The sequence below is a fragment of the Scylla paramamosain genome, chromosome 26, assembly GCF_035594125.1.
Source record: "Scylla paramamosain isolate STU-SP2022 chromosome 26, ASM3559412v1, whole genome shotgun sequence".
Lineage (NCBI taxonomy): Eukaryota > Metazoa > Arthropoda > Malacostraca > Decapoda > Portunidae > Scylla > Scylla paramamosain.
In genome coordinates, this window is record NC_087176.1 from 20,276,591 (window position 1) to 20,296,590 (window position 20,000).

General features: G+C 43.7%; 1 long non-coding RNA gene across 4 annotated transcripts in view; it reads right to left on the reverse strand.

Moving 5' to 3' along the window:
• The window catches only part of LOC135113797 (uncharacterized), an 89,964-nt gene that overhangs the window by 65,595 nt on the left and 4,369 nt on the right, over nt 1-20,000 (reverse strand). For all 4 annotated transcript variants that reach the window (XR_010275037.1, XR_010275035.1, XR_010275038.1 and 1 more), the window contains exon 2: nt 219-373. This is a non-coding gene — a long non-coding RNA (uncharacterized LOC135113797). The remainder of the gene's footprint in view (nt 1-218; nt 374-20,000) is intronic.

Below are 20,000 nucleotides of genomic sequence, written 5' to 3' on the forward strand. Positions count from 1 at the left end.
ATGCGTGGCTTTTGAAAATAGTCTTAATAACAAACTCAGACACAAGAAAATTCAATAAATCATCGCTGTATCCCTTAAAAATACTCTTAATTAAAGAACAAAAGCGTTTAAGAATACTGGCGAGAGATCAACACAACCTCGGTCACATCAAGGTACCGACACTTCCCCACAGGAGCTTCAGATCTTAAGGTAACTTGCTGACACACTCCGTCACTTACCAGGCCGCCAGTCGCACTTGAGGTCTTGCAGTGAAGAATGACGGACGCTCCCACTTGTGCTGTCACGATGCTTTTGTTTTGAGTCACGAATCTGTCGCCGTCTGCCTTCGCGCGCCTGTCCCCCGACCTCCAGCTATTCGTGTTGGTCCATTGCGCTGCGGGAGAAAGAAGGTGTTCCCCCCGTCAGGTTACGTTAAGTGTTTCTAAGTCTTGAGGTCACCGTCCTGGGAAGTGTACAACGTGTTGATAACCACTGAAATAAAGTGATGTGTGTGTGTGTGTGTGTGTGTGTGTGTGTGTGTGTGTGTGTGTGTATGCGCGCGCGCGTGCGTGCGTGTGTGTGTTGTATTCCTTCGCCTCTGTACTCCACCACTCTCTCTCTCTCTCTCTCTCTCTCTCTCTCTCTCTCTTTGTCTGTTTGTCTAGTCTTATTTTCAGCGTCATGATGCGTTTCTTTTGTTTGCTCAGCTCACACACACACACACACACACACACACACACACACACATTCTCATAATAACAGAGAAGCAAATTAATGTTCATCTCATCTTCAGGAAACACAATAACAATAACACATTCAGTGACGAAATTCAGAAACACAATCTGACGGATTAGAATTAGGCAGCAATCCCCGATAAATAGTAAAAAAAAAAAAAAAATCCGCCGCGGCCATGAACATAAATAAACAGGCTTAATTCGTAACAATAGATTAGTGGATTCGCTTTGGAAACCGAATCAACCCGATGAAGCTCCACTCAGCGTGTCTCGCCCTCCTGTTCGGATCCCGGAGTGAGCAGTGACCGGTGGCATAGTGTGTGGGTGTCTGCGGGCGCCTTTGATTAACGACCGCCACTAAATAATGGAACTACACACGAAAGGGATTGAAACGCTTCGTCCACCCAGAGCACCGACCCTTTAGAGCGAACGGATGATTATGGAACACAGAAAAAAACGTAACAAAAAGAGAAGCTGTTTATGCTGATGTTACTCTAAGTAGCAGTGAGTGGCGCAGAGTGTTAGGGCAAAGGGCGTGTTTTGCCTTCTAAGTCTGTTATGATACACACGAATCTCTCTCTCTCTCTCTCTCTCTCTCTCTCTCTCTCTCTCTCTCTCTCTCTCTCTCTCTCTCTCTCTCTCTCTCTCTCAAGTTTTCACCCAGAGTGTACCATCGACTTTTCACCCCAGGCCAGGTGAAGGTAAACTCAGGTATGCAAGCACGTCGCCTTGCCAGGGAGCCTTCGATTACCCGGTGCATCCGTGCCAGGCTGGAGTGTGGAGTGGGTGGAGAAGGTGGAGAGGCAGGCATTGTGAGGCTGAGAGAGGGCTGGAGGAGGACAGGCAGGGTGAGTGAAGGAGGATGAATTAAGTGAGTGAGAGGAAGATGAGGGGAAAGAACGCAGACAGGAATAAATTTTAACTTTCCTCCTCTCCTATCCTCTCCTTTTTCCATGTATATCTTTTACGCTGTCTCACTTTTTCTCAGTGTTCCTTCCGTTTTGTTTCCTGCAATCCTGTGCACCTGTTTACCTTCGTGCCGCTACTTCCTATTCGCAGAATTTCACCCAAAGAAAAGAGGAAATTGAAAGGAAGAAGAATATCCAGACAGAATCAGCTGACAAAGCACTCTCATTACAATAACAAAGAGGAAGGAGGAGGTGGAGGTGATGGCGGACAGGAATGGAGAGAAGAAGAAGGAAGAGGAGGAGGAGGAGGAGGAGGAAGAAGAGGAGACTGAAGGAAGAGGAGGATTAAAGGTAGAAGGGAGGAAAGGAAGAGGAGGAGGAGGAGGACCACGTGTGCTGAAAGGAAGAGAAGGCTTACGATGACCACAGGAGGAGGAGAAACAGGAGAGAGGAAGGCAAGATGAAGGTAAAGTCTTTGTGAATACGTTTAATCACACACACACCGGAAGCCTCACGCCCTTTCCGCTGCTCTCCTCATAACGACGGAGGCACGACTGGTCGCCTCGTTTGCCGAAGTGCATGTGGTAATCGCTCCCGCGAACACCCGAGCGAGACTGCGATGCATACTCGTATGTGGCGCGCCGCGAGACGATCGGAACCCGACCACCTCCTCTCCTGTAGTAGGCGCTGAAGGTACCGCTGCTGCAAGAATGGGGAGGGTATTTCTCCTGGTGTTTCTCCGGGTGTGTTTCCATATTGATCGGCTGTAAATGTGCGGTGCGGCGCGGCGGATTTGTCAGCTGGGTAATTATGGAGGCTGTAATGACTTCACAGGAGGTGTTGAGTGAGCAGCGCCGCCTCATTACCAACACTTTCTTCATCATTATCCTCCTCCTCTCCGCCATGATAGTGATGAGGGTGATGGTTGTGATGGTAGCGATGGTGATAACTGCATGCTGCTCAATGTGCTTCACTCAATTGCACGTCTTGACTTTTTCTATTATTTATCTCTTTTTTTCAGTTGTTAATGCATAGGTGTACTTTTTTTTATAGGAAAGAGCAGATATACGTAGGTTTATGCGTCTCTCTCTCTCTCTCTCTCTCTCTCTCTCTCTCTCTCTCTCTCTCTCTCTCTCTCTCTCTCTCTCTCTCTCCCTCATGCAGGCTGGGGGAGGGGATGAGGAGGAGCAGGAGGGAGCAGGTCACATGAGGAAAACATAAATCGGCCGCCTGGGATGGGAGTAATAGTTCAGTTTCCCCTCGTGATGGGGCCGCTGACTCACGTGGCAGGCGGCTGTGGCTGACGGGAGGAAGGCAACAGAGAAACGCACTGACAGGGACCCGCGTTAAGAGAGACTTTGAACGTTGACCGGAGCTGTTCCATGCTGGAAGCTTCAAGACACTCCTCATGATTTTGGATAATGTTTTTTTGGCTGCACTTTTTGGGGGCTGGCATCTTTAACGGAGAACCGCCAGAACTGAGATCCGAGATAAGAGACAACTCCGTTAACGCAGACCTATATTTACAGAGACCACACCAACAGAAAACGATATTAGCAGGGAACCATATTAACAGAGGACTTAATTAACAATGATCCATCAATAGAGAGCAGCACAAACATGGAGCCTAATTAAAGAAAAATCCATCAGTAGAAATCAACACTGAGCCAAGTGAACAGAGAACTGCGTGAAGAGAAAAAAAATGCATCGCGGGACGTGACCGAACAAGGAACAACATTAAGAAAACACTACAATTTAACCTAAGCGAACAGAAAAACTTATTGGGGGACGTTATCGGACAAAGAACAACATTGAAAGAACACCGCAATCGAACCTGATTTAACCGAACATACTTTTAAAACGGAAATGCATCGCTTAGCAGAACACGATGAGTGACCGAGGCTCGTCAACGGAGACCCGGACAATAGTGAACCGCGGTGACAAAGAACCGTCTTGAGCGTTTCGTTGACGCGGCACAGTTGTAAAGGAAAAATGACGTGAAATACAGTCGAGTTATCGGGAATCACAGTAGCGGAGGAGCGTGTCAGATTTGTAATGCATGAGTGCCACGCCGCGTCAGCAACAATGGCGTGTTGACTGTGGTTGCTGTGGTTGTTGTCAGCTCACAGCAGTCACTCGCGAAACCGTCCACCAAAGGAACGTGAACAGCCAACAACAACAACAACAACAACAACAACAACAACAACAACAACAGTAATAATAATAATGTTAGCCCTGCTTTCTTTGTGTAATAAAAAGCATACCAGAACAAATTAATAAGTAGGAACACTACAAAATGACCCGCTATCTCTAAAGCTGCTAAAAGAAGAAAGAAATGTACATAAGCCACAGGAAAAGTAAACCTGCATTCTTTTTTGTAATACGTGGCAGAGCAAAATAATCACACCGATGAAAAGAGGAGAGCTACTATTCCTAAAGCTGCTAAGTAAAGAAAAAGCCGCAAATATAAGCTACAGAAAGTTCTAACCTGCGTTGTCTTACAATATGGAGCACTGCAAATTCAAGGAAAAAAGAACAACAAAGATCCTTCTTACACTTTCTAAAAATGCAACACTGATATCAACTAGAAATTATATGAATTTTTTTTTTGTCTGTGATAAAAAGCATAGTAAAATAAAATAAAATGAAAAAAGAAGGAAAAGCAAGAATAATTCATGAGTGCGGAAGACAAATACAAGTATTAACTTGAAAGTAATGGAACTCCCTTTTTTATTTAGTGAAGTGTGAAATAAATAGGAAATGATTCCTAAACCAGCAAGCAAAAGAAAATAAAACACACAAAGAAGTGATAAGTGTGGAGAACAAAGAAAGAGCACGGAAAAAAAACCGAACATGAAAATACGTGTGGCCATAAGATTATAAAAAGAATTAAAAAAAAAACAAAGCACAGAAAGAATATATAATCTTACACATCGTAAAAAAAGAGTATAACAAAGCGAAAGGTAGAGAAAAAAAGAAGGAAGACACTGGTACACATAATATGAAGAACAAATTGATAAACATTATAATACAGAGGACAACAAACAAAAGAGGAGCAAGAAAAAACAAGGAGGGAAACAACGGCACAGACAATATAAAGAATGAATGGGTAAACACACACACACACACACACACACACACACACACACACAACAGGGAAAACAAAAACCAACAAAAAAAGGATAAATACAGCAACACATCAGCTTTAAGAAGCCGGAAGAATGTAGTGGCCATAAAATTAGAAAGATTGCAGGCATCAGACAATCTTGATAACACCTAATGATAGAACGCGGCTGGAGTGTAATGATGGTGAGTGTTGTGCTTAAGAGAAGTTAATGCACCTTTGATTACACGTCGCTGTTCTTGAAGAGAGAGATTAAATCGTATTAAGAGAGAGAGAGAGAGAGAGAGAGAGAGAGAGAGAGAGAGAGAGAGAGAGAGAGAGAGAGGGGAGGGAGGGAGAGAGGGAGAGAGAATATCTGTATATAGCAGAAGGAACAACATAGGGAAGGAAAGAATAAAGGGGAGGGATAGAGAGAAAATGAGATGAATGTGGAGGGTAATAAAGGAAGAGGAAAGGGTGCGGCAGAAGGGAGAGGAAGGGGGAGAGACAGACAAGTAATTAGCTTCCACTTGGGCTGGCGAAGTAAAGCATGCCCTCCGCTATTTCTCTCATTTGCTCTTTCCTTTGCCTTCATTTTCCTCTTTCCTTTCCTTTCCTCTGCATTTGTCTTTACTTTCCATCCAGTTGCCCTTCATCTCTCCTCTCCTTCACTTCCTCTCTCTCTCTCTCTCTCTCTCTCTCTCTCTCTCTCTCTCTCTCTCTCTCTCTCTCTCTCTCTCTCTCTCTCTCTCTTCTTTCTTTCTTATCTTCACCAACACCTTCCCTTTTTCTGTTTTTATCGCTCTTCGTTTCCTATTTTCTTTTTTTATGATCTCTCCTTTTCGTTCACTTTCGTATCACTTTCTTATGCTTTCTTCCTGCTCCTCTCCTTTCCTGCATAACGTCCTTCCCTGTGCCGATGCCTTGACCTCTCCTGGATCGATAGGGCGCGAGGGGAATGTGCGTATTATATATAGGGTCGAGGGGAAGGTAGGAATGATTTGCTCCCTTACGCTATAACTAGGGCGGGAGGAAGTATGGTTAGTCTCCACCTGATCACTGCCGCTTGATGTGGTGGTCGTGGTGATGGATGGCGGCGAGGTGTTGGGCAAGGCAGGAAGCAAGGAAGGAAGGGATAAGGAGAAGACGAAGAAGGAAGAGGTGCATGAGGGTATGAGAGAGAGAGAAGAGGAAGAGGAGGGAAAGGAGGTCCAAGATGACGAGACGGAGGTCGAAGAAGACGAGAAAGGAAGCCAAAGAGAGAGAGAGAGAGAGAGAGAGAGAGAGAGAGAGAGAGAGAGAGAGAGAGAGAGAGAGAGAGAGAGAGAGAGAGCACAAACTTACATAACCTGAAACCAAGACAAAGTGAAGACTACACACTAAAGTGATAAAAGTGACGAGAAAAAAAAAATGAGAAAGGAAGAGTGAGATGAATGGCGCCTACTTATCACAGAGGACCACTGAGTACACCATTCACAGCGCGCCCTTCAGGTTACTTCCCTCTAGCGAGTAATAAATAATGAGGCGCAACAACAAATATTCCTCCCCTCAGCGAGACCAACACAACGACACACAAACACACACCAAACCAGTGGCAGGAGTTATCAACCTTCCACCTACTGCTCCACACACCACCCACTTCGCTCCTCTCCACCCGCTCCACCTACGCCCTCCAAAACAAGAGGGGAGAAATAAGAGACAATTTTTCATTCCGTGTGGTGGACACAGATGTGGTGAATTTACGAGGAAACGGAATTACCTCCCCAGATTTTTTCTCCCCCTCCCTCTCTCCCCCTTAACGTGACTGCGATGTAAAAAAAAAAAAGATTCTGAAGACAACGTAAAGCTGTTACAGAAGCGGCGAGGGGAAGGTAAGGGGACAAACCAGTTTGTGACGGGGAGTGAGGGAGTGAGGGAGATATTTGAGCTGTTAGGTTAGGGCGAAAATAAAAAGCAGAGGGTAAGGGAGAGGCTGAAGGCGAGGAGGAAGATAAGAAGACGTAGGAGAAAGAGGAGGAGGAGGAGGAGGAGGAGGAGGAGGAGGAGGAGGAGGAGGAGGAGGAGGAGAAGGAGAATGAGAATGAGAATGAATATGAGGTGTTTATCATGAAGTAAATAACGTGATGATAAAAAAAAATGCCTGAGAAAAGTCATTGCAAATTCTTCCATCGAGAAATAATGAATTGCTCCAGAAAGGGTTTGCTCTTAATGATTCGAGGGTAACGAAGGACTTAATGAAATCTATGTTGGCTGATGTGATATTATTATTAAGGTAGCCAGATATAGTGCCTCGTCCCTTGTAATATATTTGACCTGAACTGTTGAAATAAACATGAGAGAGAGAGAGAGAGAGAGAGAGAGAGAGAGAGAGAGAGAGAGAGAGAGAGAGAGAGAGAGAGAGAGAGAGAGAGAGAGAGAGAGAGAGAGAGAGAGAGAGAGAGAGAGAGAGAAAAAAAACTAGAATGAGTGAAAAGAATGAAAAAAATATGAAAGAAAATAGGAAAAAACTGAAAAGAGGAAGAGGAAGAGGAAGGAAAAAAAGAGAAGAGAGAGAGGGAATGAGAGTGAGAGGAGTAATAGAGAGGTGAACAGCGAAAGAAAGGAAATGGAAGAGAAAGAATAAAAGAATAAGAGGGAGGAAAAGAGAAAGAAGACTGATAAAGAGACAAGATGGAAGAAAAGGGAGAAAAGAGAGAGAGAAGGAGTAAGAGAAATGAAAGAGGGAGAAAATGAAGGAAATGTGATTGAAAATTGAATCAGAATAGAGGAAAAGAGAGAGAGGGGAGTGAAAGAGAGAGAAGAATGGAAGAAGAGTAAGAGGAAGAGAGAGGAATGGAGGGAAGGAGTGAGGAAGGGTGACCTTAAGTGTTTATTGAGCTGAGTCAGGGAGGTCAGGGAGGCTAGGAGGATCAGGCAAAGGGAGAGGTCAGGGGGAGGTCATGGGGAGGTCAATAAAACCATCAGGACGATAAGTAGTAAGTCTCCCCCTCCCCTCCTTGCCACGTGCCTTCCTGACCCCCCTGTGACACTTGCCATTGACCCTTTCACTCCCTCACCTCTCCCTCACACCCTGCCACACCATAATCCTCTCCCTGTAACGTGTTGATACCTTCCCTAATGGCCTCATACTTATTGACTCTTTATTTTATCTGATATTCACTGTTACTGACTGTCCGATACTTTGATCTTCCCTTCCCAGTCCTTAACACTTTTTTTTTTCCTGACACTCGTAACTGATCCTTTTCGTTCTGTTCCCTTTTATGTTGCTCTGAAAAGCTCCTCATGTTCCCTGATGCAAGAATATCGATGCACACTGATACTTTGAGCTTTCCATATCTCTCTTTAATATTCTCGTTTTTTTTTTTTTTTTTTTCCTGACACAAATACCTGATACATTTCATTCCATTCCCTTGTATCATGCTGTTCTTTCGCGTTTCTTGCCTGAAGAACAACATATGTATTACTAATATACAAATTGTTATTTTTTTTATGTATATCTATTAAATGTTATCTCTAGTTTGCGTTTTAAATAATTTGTGTTTGATAAGATTCAATTGGGGTTTCTTTTTTCCTTTCTTTCAGTATTTGCTAAGTTAAGAATGAGTGTTTTTTATCTGTGCACCAAATTACTACTACTTTTTTTTTCAATTACGGCTTATTTTTTTCTTTCTTTTCAGTATTTGCTAAGATGAGAATGAGTGTTTTTTTATCTGTGCACCAAATTACTATAATACTACTTTTTTTTTCAATTTCGTCTTATTTTTTCCTTTCCCTTTCAGTATTTGCTAAGTTGAGAATGAGTGTTTTTATCTGTGCACCAAATTACTATAATCCTACTTTTTTTTTTTTCAATTTCGGCTTATTTTTCCTTCCCTTTCAGTATTTGCTAAGTTAAGAATGAGTGCACCAAATTACTATTTTCTTTTCTTTTTACAATTTCGGCTTATTTTTTCCTTCCCTTTCAGTATTTGCTAAGTTGAGAATGAGTGTTTTTATCTGAGCACCAAATGACTACTACTTTTGTAGGCTGCCTCCTCCTCCAACGTGCTCGGGTCTTCTGCGCCTCCCTCAGTCACACCCAATACAGGCATGTCCTCTTTCACTGCATCCATGAAGCTTCTCTTGGGTTTTTCCTCTCTTTCTTCCTGCCGTGTATTGTCAGATATATGAGTTATATCTAAATTACTTTATTTGACCATTAGAGTTGCATCGTTGTCTGTCACAAATTTTCAGTTCTGTCACATTGTTTTCCTAAGTCCACTTCTAATATTATCACTACAAGCATGAAATTCGGATTTTTTTTTTTTTTTAGCTTTCCTGTTTCGCGTCTCTCAATGTTTTCGCCGCATTTTTTTTTTTTTCACACAGTTCACGAAGTGACTCCAGGCACTTCTCTTCTACATCCACCTCTGAACATTTCACTGGAGTCACGAAATTGGAAACCCTACAATTTTTTATCCCGTTTCTTCCTTATGGGTGCCAAGTAAAGATTTCACACAGAGCGTAGTGGAGGTTTTAATTCAAGCAATAATCGTAGCAATGCACATTTAAACACTATACTAGAAAGAAACTGGAAAATATATTGTTTTAATCCGTGTTCTTCCTTCAGCACAGTGATTTTCATTAACAGTCTCCTGTCACAGTGGAAATGTTAATACGAGTAATAATAACAACAGGTTCTTTAATTGATGCCTTTCCTCCCTTGTCGGTGTTAGTAAAATTAATATTCTATGCAGGTGATTTTTGTGAGCTGTTACACATTCCAGCGACAGTTTTAATACGACCAAAACAACAACAACAATCACTTAATCCTCTCCCTTACTGGTAACACTCCCTTCCCTCTCCCTTCCCACCACCCATATCTCAGCACGTGGCATCCCTCTCTCCCTCTCCCTTCTCTCCCTTCCTTACTTTCTCTCCTCCGTCCCTCCCTGTAGCGCGTTTTCCCCCTCCCTCTCTCTCCCTCCCTTCCTCCCTGATGACGTCACTGCTCGCCTTCCTTCTCCCTAACGCCGTCAATTCCGGGAGGGAGAGAAAGTGAGGGAAGAAAAGGAAGGGAAGAAGGGAAGGACTGCAGCTACGAGGGAGGGAAGGAGGGAGTGACTATGAGGGAGAAAAGGAATAAGAAAGGGAAAGGAAGAAGGAAAGGAGGAAGAGGATAAGTGGAGAAAAGAAGGAAAGGGAGAATTTTAGAGTAAGGGAGTGTGAGAGTGGAAGAGTGAAGAAGATAGGATGGTGAGGGAAGTGAGGGTGATGATTGTGATGGTGGTGAAGGTGAAGATAGAGAAGGAAGAGGAATAGGGAAGGAGTTGGGATGGAAGAAGTGAAAAAAAAAATGGACAAGGAGAAAAGGAGAAGCAAGAGAAAAAGGATAAAGATAAAGAGCTCTTTAACACCACACCGCTCTTTAATACGCCCCGCCCCGCGGGGCGTGTTAAAGAGCGGTGTGGTCACTCGTGTTATAATGAAGCTTTGTTAACTGTTAGTGATCTGTGTGTGTGTGTGTGTGTGTGTGTGTGTGTGTGTGTGTGTGTGTGTGTGTAATAATAATAATAATAATAATAATAATAATAATAATAATAATAATAATAATAATAATAATAAACGGTTTATTATTTAGGCAGTTAACAAAGTGAAAATGTACAGAGGGGGTGGGGAAATACTTAACATTAATCCTAAAGGTAAGTCTAATCTAGAAGAGACTATTGATTGATGGCTCGCACCATGGTGGGAATCGCACTGAGTCTGTACCGGTCCGTGCGCGGCGCCTTTAGGGGCGTTATCTTGTTGTGGTGTCTGGTGGCACGGGTCGGGGGAGGCGCGTCAGGCGGCAGCATGTTTCTGAGACGTGGGTGATGCAGTAGTTCCCTCCCAAACTTCTCCAGAGCCTCTCGGTGCCTGGTGGATAGTCTGGACAGACTCAGGGTGGTCAGGGCTTCTTCATAGGTGGTGTATGCAGGGCCAAGGATGACCCTGCACGCCCTTTTCTGCACACTCTCTTGCTGTAGCTGTTGAGTGTGTGTGAGGGAGGAGGACCACGCTGGGGAGGCGTACATGAGTTTGGGGAGGATGAAGGTAAGGTACACCCCCTTAACTCATCTGTCGGCGTCCCCAGCGACCTGAGTCTGCGCAGCATGTACAGCCTGTAGGTAGCTGATCTCACGGTGCTGGCGACATGCTGCTTCCAGGTCAGCTGGTCATCCACCGTGACTCCGAGAAGCTTGGCACATCGGACCACCTGGAGGGGGTGAGGGCCCACTGTGAGCCGGGGAGGGGGCACTGGTACAGAGGAGGTACAGAAATGCATCACCACAGTTTTGCTGTGGTTGATGGTCATCCTGCTCTCCTCCGTCCACGTCTGCAGTCGCTCCAGAATTGCTTGCAGTGGCGAGTAGTCCGGGTTCTTGGTCGATTCTGGGACGCCCACGGTACAGTCGTCCACATACTTCCAGCGATGGGGGGTGTCAGTGAGGGCGTCATTGATGAGGAGGAGGAAGCATAGAGGACCCATCTTGGTCCCCTGGGAGACCCCACATGTCAGCTGTTGGTAATTAGAGACAGAGCCCTGATAGCGAACGGCCTGACGCCTCCCTGTGAGGAAGTGTGTGTGTGTGTGTGTGTGTGTGTGTGTGTGTGTAATAATAATAATAATAATAATAAACGGTTTATTATTTAGGCAGTTGACAAACTGAAAATGTACATAGGGGATGGGGAAAAACTTAACATTAATCCTAACGGTAAGACTAATCTAGGAGGGAAATACTATCGATTGATGGCTCGCACCATGGTGGGAATCGCACTGAGTCTGTACCGGTCCGTGCGCGGCGCCTTCAGGGGCGTTATTTTGTTGTGGTGTCTGGTGGCACGGACAGGGCGAGGCGCGTCGGGCGGCAGCATGTCTCTGAGACGCGGATGATGCAGTAGTCCCTTCCCAAACTTCTCCAGAGCCTCTCGGTGCCTGGTGGATATTCTGGACAGACTCAGGGTGGTCAGGGCTTCTTCATAGGTGGTGTATGCAGGGCCAAGGATGACCCTGCACGCCCTTTTCTGCACACTCTCTAGCTGTAGCTGTTGAGTGTGTGTGAGGGAGGAGGACCACGCTGGGGAGGCGTACATGAGTTTGGGGAGGATGAAGGTGAGGTACACCCCCCTTAACTCATCTGTCGGCGTCCCCAGCGACCTGAGTCTGCGCAGCATGTACAGCCTGTAGGTAGCTGATCTCACGGTGCTGGCGACATGCTGCTTCCAGGTCAGCTGGTCGTCCACCGTGACTCCGAGAAGCTTGGCACATTGGACCACCTGGAGGGGGTGAGGGCCCACTGTGAGCCGGGGAGGGGGCACTGGTACAGAGGAGGTACAGAAATGCATCACCACAGTTTTGCTGTGGTTGATGGTCATCCTGCTCTCCTCTGTCCACGTCTGCAGTCGCTCCAGAATTGCTTGCAGTGGCGAGTAGTCCGGGTTCTTGTTGGAAACTGGGACGCCCACGGTGCAGTCGTCCACATACTTCCAGCGATGGGGGGTGTCGGTGAGGGCGTCGTTGATGAGGAGGAGGAAGCATAGAGGACCCATCTTGGTCCCCTGGGGGACTCCACATGTCAGCTGTTGGAAATTAGAGACAGAGCCCTGATAGCGAACGGCCTGACGTCTCCCTGTGAGGAAGTCGGCTAGCCACGCTATCAGATTAGGAGGGAGACCCAGACTTACTGCCTTGCTGATGACAACAGTGTGATCAACTAGATCAAAGGCTTTTTTGAAGTCGACAAAAGCAACAGCTAGAGAGGTGTTTCGCTTGTCCAGGTGGCTGTGGATGAATTCAAGGAAGCTGGTCAGGTAATGTGAGGTGGAGGTGGCTTTAATATTTCCGAATTGTCTGATATCCACGGTGTTACAAATTTTGGTGTATGCCCAGTCATATACAAAATCTTCACAAATAAGGCTAGGGATGGGGGTGATAGAGACTGGCCTGAGGTCATTGAGTGACTGAGGACTGGAAGTTTTGGGGATGGGAGTGACATAAGATGTCTTCCAGTCCGCGGGGCAAGAGTGTTGGGAGAGTGAGGCGTTTATTATGGAGCATAGCGGTGTTGCTAGCTCTACAGCAAATTCCTTGTAAATTTTTATAGGAAGGTCAGTGGGTGTGGTGGATCTTGGTTTAAATTTAAGTATTCTCTTAAAAACATCCATCGCCTGGACAGTGTGTGGAGGGAGGGAGCGGGCAGATAGGCAGGAAGCGGAGTGGTGTGGAGGGGAGGAAAGGTTTGACAGATAGCAGCAAAGTGATCGTTCATCTCCTGAGCCGCGAGATTAGCAGGAAGGTGTGAGGTGCAAGGAAGGGATGAAGTGTGCTTTTGTAAGCCACACAAAGCTTTGATCTTAGCGTACCACTGTCTGTTGTTGGTCAGCTTGAGGTGTGTGTGTGTGTGTGTGTGTGTGTGTGTGTGTGTGTCGAGATATCAAGCGTGCACACTCACTCACTCACTCACACACACACACACACACACACACACACACACACACACACACACACACACACACACACACACACACACACACTCATCCTTTCGCAACCACACTAATCTTAATTACACCAATGTTTTCCTCGTGTAGTTTTGCTTATCAGTAAACAAGGTGTCTATCAATATCATCAGTGCCATCATAACATGTAATTTTCAAAGAGATTACCAACACCCCAAAAACTACATTAGCTGAATTATTCTTTCTTTTTCTCTTTTTTTTTTAGCTTGTCCTTTTTATTTTTGAGGGAGTGTTTATTATTTTTATTTATTTTTTTTCATTTTCTTGTTTTTGCGTCTTTCGTCTGTTCCCTTCACGTGTATTAAAAAAAAAAAACAGGAAGAGGAGGACGAGGTGGAGGAGGAGGAAAGGGAAACTGACGAGGAAGAGGGCGAGAAAAAAATACAAGAGTGGAGGAAATTTTGAACGTGAAAACAGAAAACTACAACAACAACAACAACAACAACAACAACAACAACGAGACGAAGATGATGATGATGATAATGATTATGATGATGATGATGATGACAATAAAAAGTATAGAAAGCGGAGGAGAAAAAGAACGAGGACGAACAGGAACAACAAAAATAAGAAGAAAAGAAGAAAAAAGCAAAAAAAGAAACTAAAAAAAAATAGGAGGAGGTTCAGGAAGAAGAGGAGGAGGAGGAGGAGGAGGAGGAGGAGGAGGCGGTGGCGGCTATCTGTGTTACCAGATCAGGCTGACATGACCCGCGGGAGCAACAATCTGCTACACACTGTGAGGACCGCTGGACCGTGACTCTCCCTCCCTCTCACTCCTCTCCCCTCTCCCTCTCCCTCTCTCTTCAGGCCTACGTGGGAGATACTGGTGATAATGTATTCAATGAGTGGTATGAAATCAGCGCTCTCTCTCTCTCTCTCTCTCTCTCTCTCTCTCTCTCTCTCTCTCTCTCTCTCTCTCTCTCTCTCTCTCTCTCTCTCTCTCTCACTGGATGGCAACCCTAATGCACATGATGGGAAAAAATTATGATAAACACCAATAATTTACTGTCTCTCTCTCTCTCTCTCTCTCTCTCTCTCTCTCTCTCTCTCTCTCTCTCTCTCTCTCTCTCTCTCTCTCTCTCTCTCTCTCTCTCTCTCTCTCTAATGCATTAAGGGGTTCTCGTGAAATATACATATATGTTATGTTTCCAAGAGTGCTTTTTTCAGGATTGTAGAGAGAAACAATGGCTTAAATCTTGATGAAGAAAGATTTACGCTTTCACTTGTCTCCAGTGAGGCGTCTGTTTAAAGAGGGATCTGATAGGTCTTTCATTGCCACAGAGAAGACAAGAAGGGTGACGTAAGCAAAATTCTCAAGGTCAGTAGTCATGATAGGATAAGAAGATTAAGAGGAGATTGATGAGATCTTTCTGTGGTACTGGCGATGTATCAACGGTAAACAAACGAAATTCTCAAGACCAGTAGTCAGGATAGGACAAAAAAAAATTAAGAAGAGATTGATGAGGTCTTTCTGTGGTACTGGTGACGTAAATAAGTGTAACAAACGAAATTCTCAAGGTCAGTAGTCAAGATGGGATAAGAAATAACGGGTTCAAGCTTGTAATAGTTAGAGATGAGAATCCTACTGATCATCTATGTGGCCTTTGAAAACAGTCCTGGTGAGAGGCCAAGGCGCTTCAACATGCAGGCTGCGTGCAACACTCCATCCAAATTATGCTGATATTCTCCAGTACTGTTATTATTATTATTGCAGTTTCTTCTTCTTCTTTTTATTACATCTTGTGATGTGTTTGAAGTGTGTGTGTGTGTGTGTGTGTGTGTGTGTGTGTGTGTGTGTGTGTGTGTGTGTGTGTGTGTGTGTTATTCATCACTATCCACTACCTTAAAACCGTTGATATTCATTCTGTTCCTTTTTTTTTTCATGACAAAGTTTCTTCATCATAGTTCTTCATTATTTTCGCAATTTAGTTAAAATATTTGTTTTCTTACTTATATGTCATGCGTATCTACTAAAAGCAAATATATAACTGTTTACGCATCTACTCGTACATGAACACGTTTTGAGGGCGTAAGGGAAGCTGCAAGAAGCCTTCAGGCCTACAAGTGGCAGGCCCTCAGTAAAACATCCCTAGCAGTCTCCACCTCTCATCCCTATTTATTAATTTACTTTGTCTTCTTTTGAGGCTCTCTTTCAACTGGACTCTAATGGCCTGACTACCGAGCTTCACCTAGTCACCCACCACGCTGCCTGAGAAAAGTTTATTCACGTATGTTTGTTTATTAATATAGTTATTCATCAGTCTGTTTACTCGAATCACTTACGTTTCATTATTTTTTACCTTGCCTTCTTTTTGTATTTAGTTATTTATTCACTAATTGGCTAATCAATCTATCAAGCTTCCATGTTACCTACTCCTTGTATTAACGCATTTATTCATTTGATTCCCTATTCATTTCTCCATCCAGACTTCTTACCCAGTTATTCTATTTCACTTACTGACTCCTTATCTATTGATCTATTCACCAATTTACTTCATTCACCTTCTCGTATCTGCATCTGTGTCTTTCATTCACTTGTTGACTCCTCTATCTATCTCTCCACCAGTTTATCCTATTCACTTACTCGTATTTACATTTATCAGTCTCTCTCCCACCGCCCCGCCTCCCGCGCCCTCCCACCCTCGACCACATCGCACACACCATACACTTAGCGATTTCCAACTCTGTCTATTACTTTCTCAGGCTGTCTGACTCGCAATCTACCTACCATGTCATTGTACCTCTCTCTCTCTCTCTCTCTCTCTCTCTCTCTCTCTCTCTCTCTCTCTCTCTCTCTCTCTCTCTCTCTCTTCCTACCCACCCATGACTCTCTCTCTCCCTTCGCTTCTCCTTCCCACCAGTAATTCTCTCCCTCCCACCATAACTCTCTCTCTTCCTCTCCCTCGCTCCCTTCACAGTCTCCCCTCTCCCTCCTCTCCCTAGGTCAGATACATCACAATAATTGCCCTTGCCTCACAATTTCTCCTTTTAAAAACATTTTACAAAATAATAAAAGGACGAACAAGGCCTCTTTTTCTCTACTCGTCCTCCTCCTCCTCCTTCTCCTCCTCCTCTTCTTCCTCCTGCTTCTCCTCCTCCTCCTCTCCCTCAGTTAAAAGAGAGTAGCCGGGTTTGAAATATCGCCGCTTTGTGTTTGACTAGCCAATGTTTCACTCCACGTGCGCCTCGCTCCAAGACGCTGCCCCACTAAGCCTTAAACAGCCGCCGGAGACTCAGGCGCGGCTAGGCAGGGCGTAAACACGGATTAAATCAGGCTTGTGGACTTTGCATGTAACACTCCTTAGCCCCCCGACGCTACGCTGCGAGGGTTATTGGGCTTATTACGTGTTATTAAGGGTGTCCAGAAGAGTGATTTGGGGTTATGTCGTTACGATAAAGGGTTTGGGGTAAAAAGATGGGTATACTAGACAATAAAGGGCTTAGATGTTGGATTAAATCAGGGTTATGTACTTTGAACGCTGCGAGAGTCAGTGTGCTCGTCTGGGCTTATTAGGAGAGTGATTTGAGCTTGTGTGGTTATGATAAAGGGTGTGGTGAGGGAAAAAAATGTACAAAAGGAAAAAAAAAGGTTGTGTTGGGTTACATCTTTGCATACAACTCTCCTTAGCTCTGTGACGCTAGCTACGAGGGTTATTGGGTTTGCTTTGGCTTATCTGGGCTTATCAGGCTTGTTAGAGCTTGTTTGGGGGTCTTAAGGTGGTTCAATAGTGATTTGAGCTTATCTAAACTAGTTAGGTCTCCTTAGGGCGGTCTGGTAGTGATCTGAGCTTGTGTGTGTGTGTGTGTGTGTGTGTGTGTGTGTGTGTGTGTGTGTGTGTGTGTGTGTGTGTGTGTGTGTTAAAAGGAGAAAATTTTTCCTGGAATATTCTGAAATAGACTGAAGGAAAAGAGGAAGAAGTTAATGAATAAAAGTTTTCCTTAAATAGCCTGAAGGAAGAGAGGGAGGGAGGAGAGAGAAGTTAATCAAGAGAAGCTTTGATGGAATGGCCTTGAATAGACTGAAAGAAGGAAGGGTGGACAGGTCGTGGTAGTGGTGGTGGTGGTGGTGGTGGTGGTGGTGGTGGTGGTGGTGGTTGCAGCGGCGATGGTGGTTGTGGTTGTGTATATGGGAGAAGAGAAGCAGTTTACGTGATGTAAAGAGAAGAAGAATGATGTTTGGGTTTAATGGACGCAATGAATCAAAGAAAATATTATAGAGAATTGGAAAATATATTATATGAGTGAATGTTTTCCCAGTAGTTTATGATGGAATTGTGAGGAAAATCAAAGAGTATTTTATTATTATAGAAAAAATACGAAGAATTATGTGAAATCACACACACACACACACAGAAAGAGAGAGAGAGAGAGAGAGAGAGAGAGAGAGAGAGAGAGAGAGAGAGAGAGAGAGAGAGAGAGAGAGAGAACCACAGACAGACAGACAGACAGAGGCAGACATACAAACAAACACAGAAAAAAAACAGTCAATGAACTTACCCCAAGAAAATAATAAAATTAAAGAAAATTAACAAAAAATTTCATTACAAGTAAAAAAATAGAATAAAATTTTCCTTCAAGCAAAAAAAATAAGATAAGATAAAATAAAAAAATAAATCAACAATAAATTTGAATGAAATAGCACAAAGTTTCCCTACAGCTACACACATACATACATACATACATACATACATACATACATACACACATACACAATACCCAGTTTACTTACACACAGCAGTAGTTTACGTACATGCCTGAACTTATGTACACAAATAGGCTGGGTCAATAGGCCTAATGGAGCCTACATGAGGATGGATAAGGCGCCCGTACACACACACACACACACACACACACACACACACGAAGGGTTAGGGGAAGATGATAATAGGGAGAAGGAAGGAGATGGAAGGGGAAACAGGGAGACAGGGAAACTGGATAAAGGGAAGAATGGAAAGTGGAAATAAAGTAACAAGGAATAGGGAAACAAAATTGAACAAGGGGAGAGGAAAAAAAAAAAAAAAATGGAGATAAAACGAGAAAGGAAAGAAAGAAAACAGAGGAAAGCGAAAACAGGGAAGAGGAGGAAAAGAAGAACGGAAACTAAAAATAAAGTAAGGAAGAATAAACAACTTAAATTATATAAACCGAGAACATAGAAAAAAAATAAAAAATAGGAAAAAAAAATACAAGGAGTGGGAAAAAAAAAAACATGAGAGAAAAGTAACTAAGGAAACAGAACGTGACAAAAGAGAGGAAACACTACAAAATAATAAATCAAAATAATGGAAACAATATAATGAAGAAAAGTAAAGAAGAAAAATAAGGAAACGAAGAACAAAGACAACAAGAAAAAAATGGTAAACAGCGAATATCTTACCAGCATTATTTATTTTTTTGAAGTGCAAGAAAATGGAATAATAAGTAAAAGTAACAGAGGAAAAAACAACACGAAGAGGAAAGAGATCGAGGGAAAAAAAGAAAAACATTGAATCACTTATCATTATGCATTTGATTTTATGTATATATTTTTTAAGAGTTATAAACAGAAGAGGCAGAAAAACACATCACAGAGAACTCTTGCCTGTAAAATCCACAACAGTGACTTCTGTAATAAACACTATAACACTAATTTTCTCCCTAAGTGTGTTCCTGTCACGACACAAACTCACACTACCGTATATTTCATTGCATATTAATTTCGATACAGAACCACAAACAGTTTTCTCCCTAAGTGTGTTCTGGTCACGAGCCAAACTCACATTATATTTCAGTGTATATTAATTTCGATACAGAACCAAAACTACACCTAACTCATTAACTTACCTCCTTCACTTATATTACTTCTCATTCACTCATTTCATTTCATTCACTTTACTTATATCATTCACGTCATGTCTCACTCACTTCACAATAATTACTCTCCTTACAAATGACAACCGTGTGATTACGTTCATAATAATAATAATAATAATAATAATAATAATAATAATAATAATAACAATACATAACTAATGCCCTCTATAAATCAAGAAAACGATTCCATAGACAACTAAACAATTATTGAACACTCTATATAACACACCTTCACGAGAGAGAGAGAGAGAGAGAGAGAGAGAGAGAGAGAGAGAGAGAGAGAGAGAGAGAGAGAGAGAGAGACGGTAAACAGTTAATGAGCAATAATCGTCTCATTATAATAAACGTCTCTCTCTCTCTCTCTCTCTCTCTCTCTCTCTCTCTCTCTCTCTCTCTCTCTCTCTCTCTCTCTCTCTCTCTCTCTCTCTGTCTCTCAACAATGGCCACAACATTCTCTCTTTTTTATAGATATCAAACTTTTCTGTTCCTCCTGCGAGCTTTTTTTCCTCCCTTCTTCCCTCCTCTTCTTTCCTCCCTCCCTCCCTCCCTCCCTCCCTCCATCTACTCCTTCCATCTCTCCTCTCCTCCCTCCCTTCTTAACTCCGTCCATATCTCCTCTCCTCCTCCTCCATACCTCCCTCTCTCTCTCTCTTCTTTCCTCTCCTCCCTCCTCTCTCTCCCAAGCCGCGTCTCGACAGCACCACCTTACTCCTCCTCCTCCTCCTCCTCCTCCTCCTCCTCCTCCTCCTCCTCCTCCTCCTCCTTATTCTCATCCTCCTCCTCCTCCTCCTTGCAGACAGAGATTCAAGATGGCGGTCTAGAGGAAGCCATTACGGAGTGTTGCTACAGCCTCGAGGCATCCCTAATTATCCTCTCTCTCTCTCT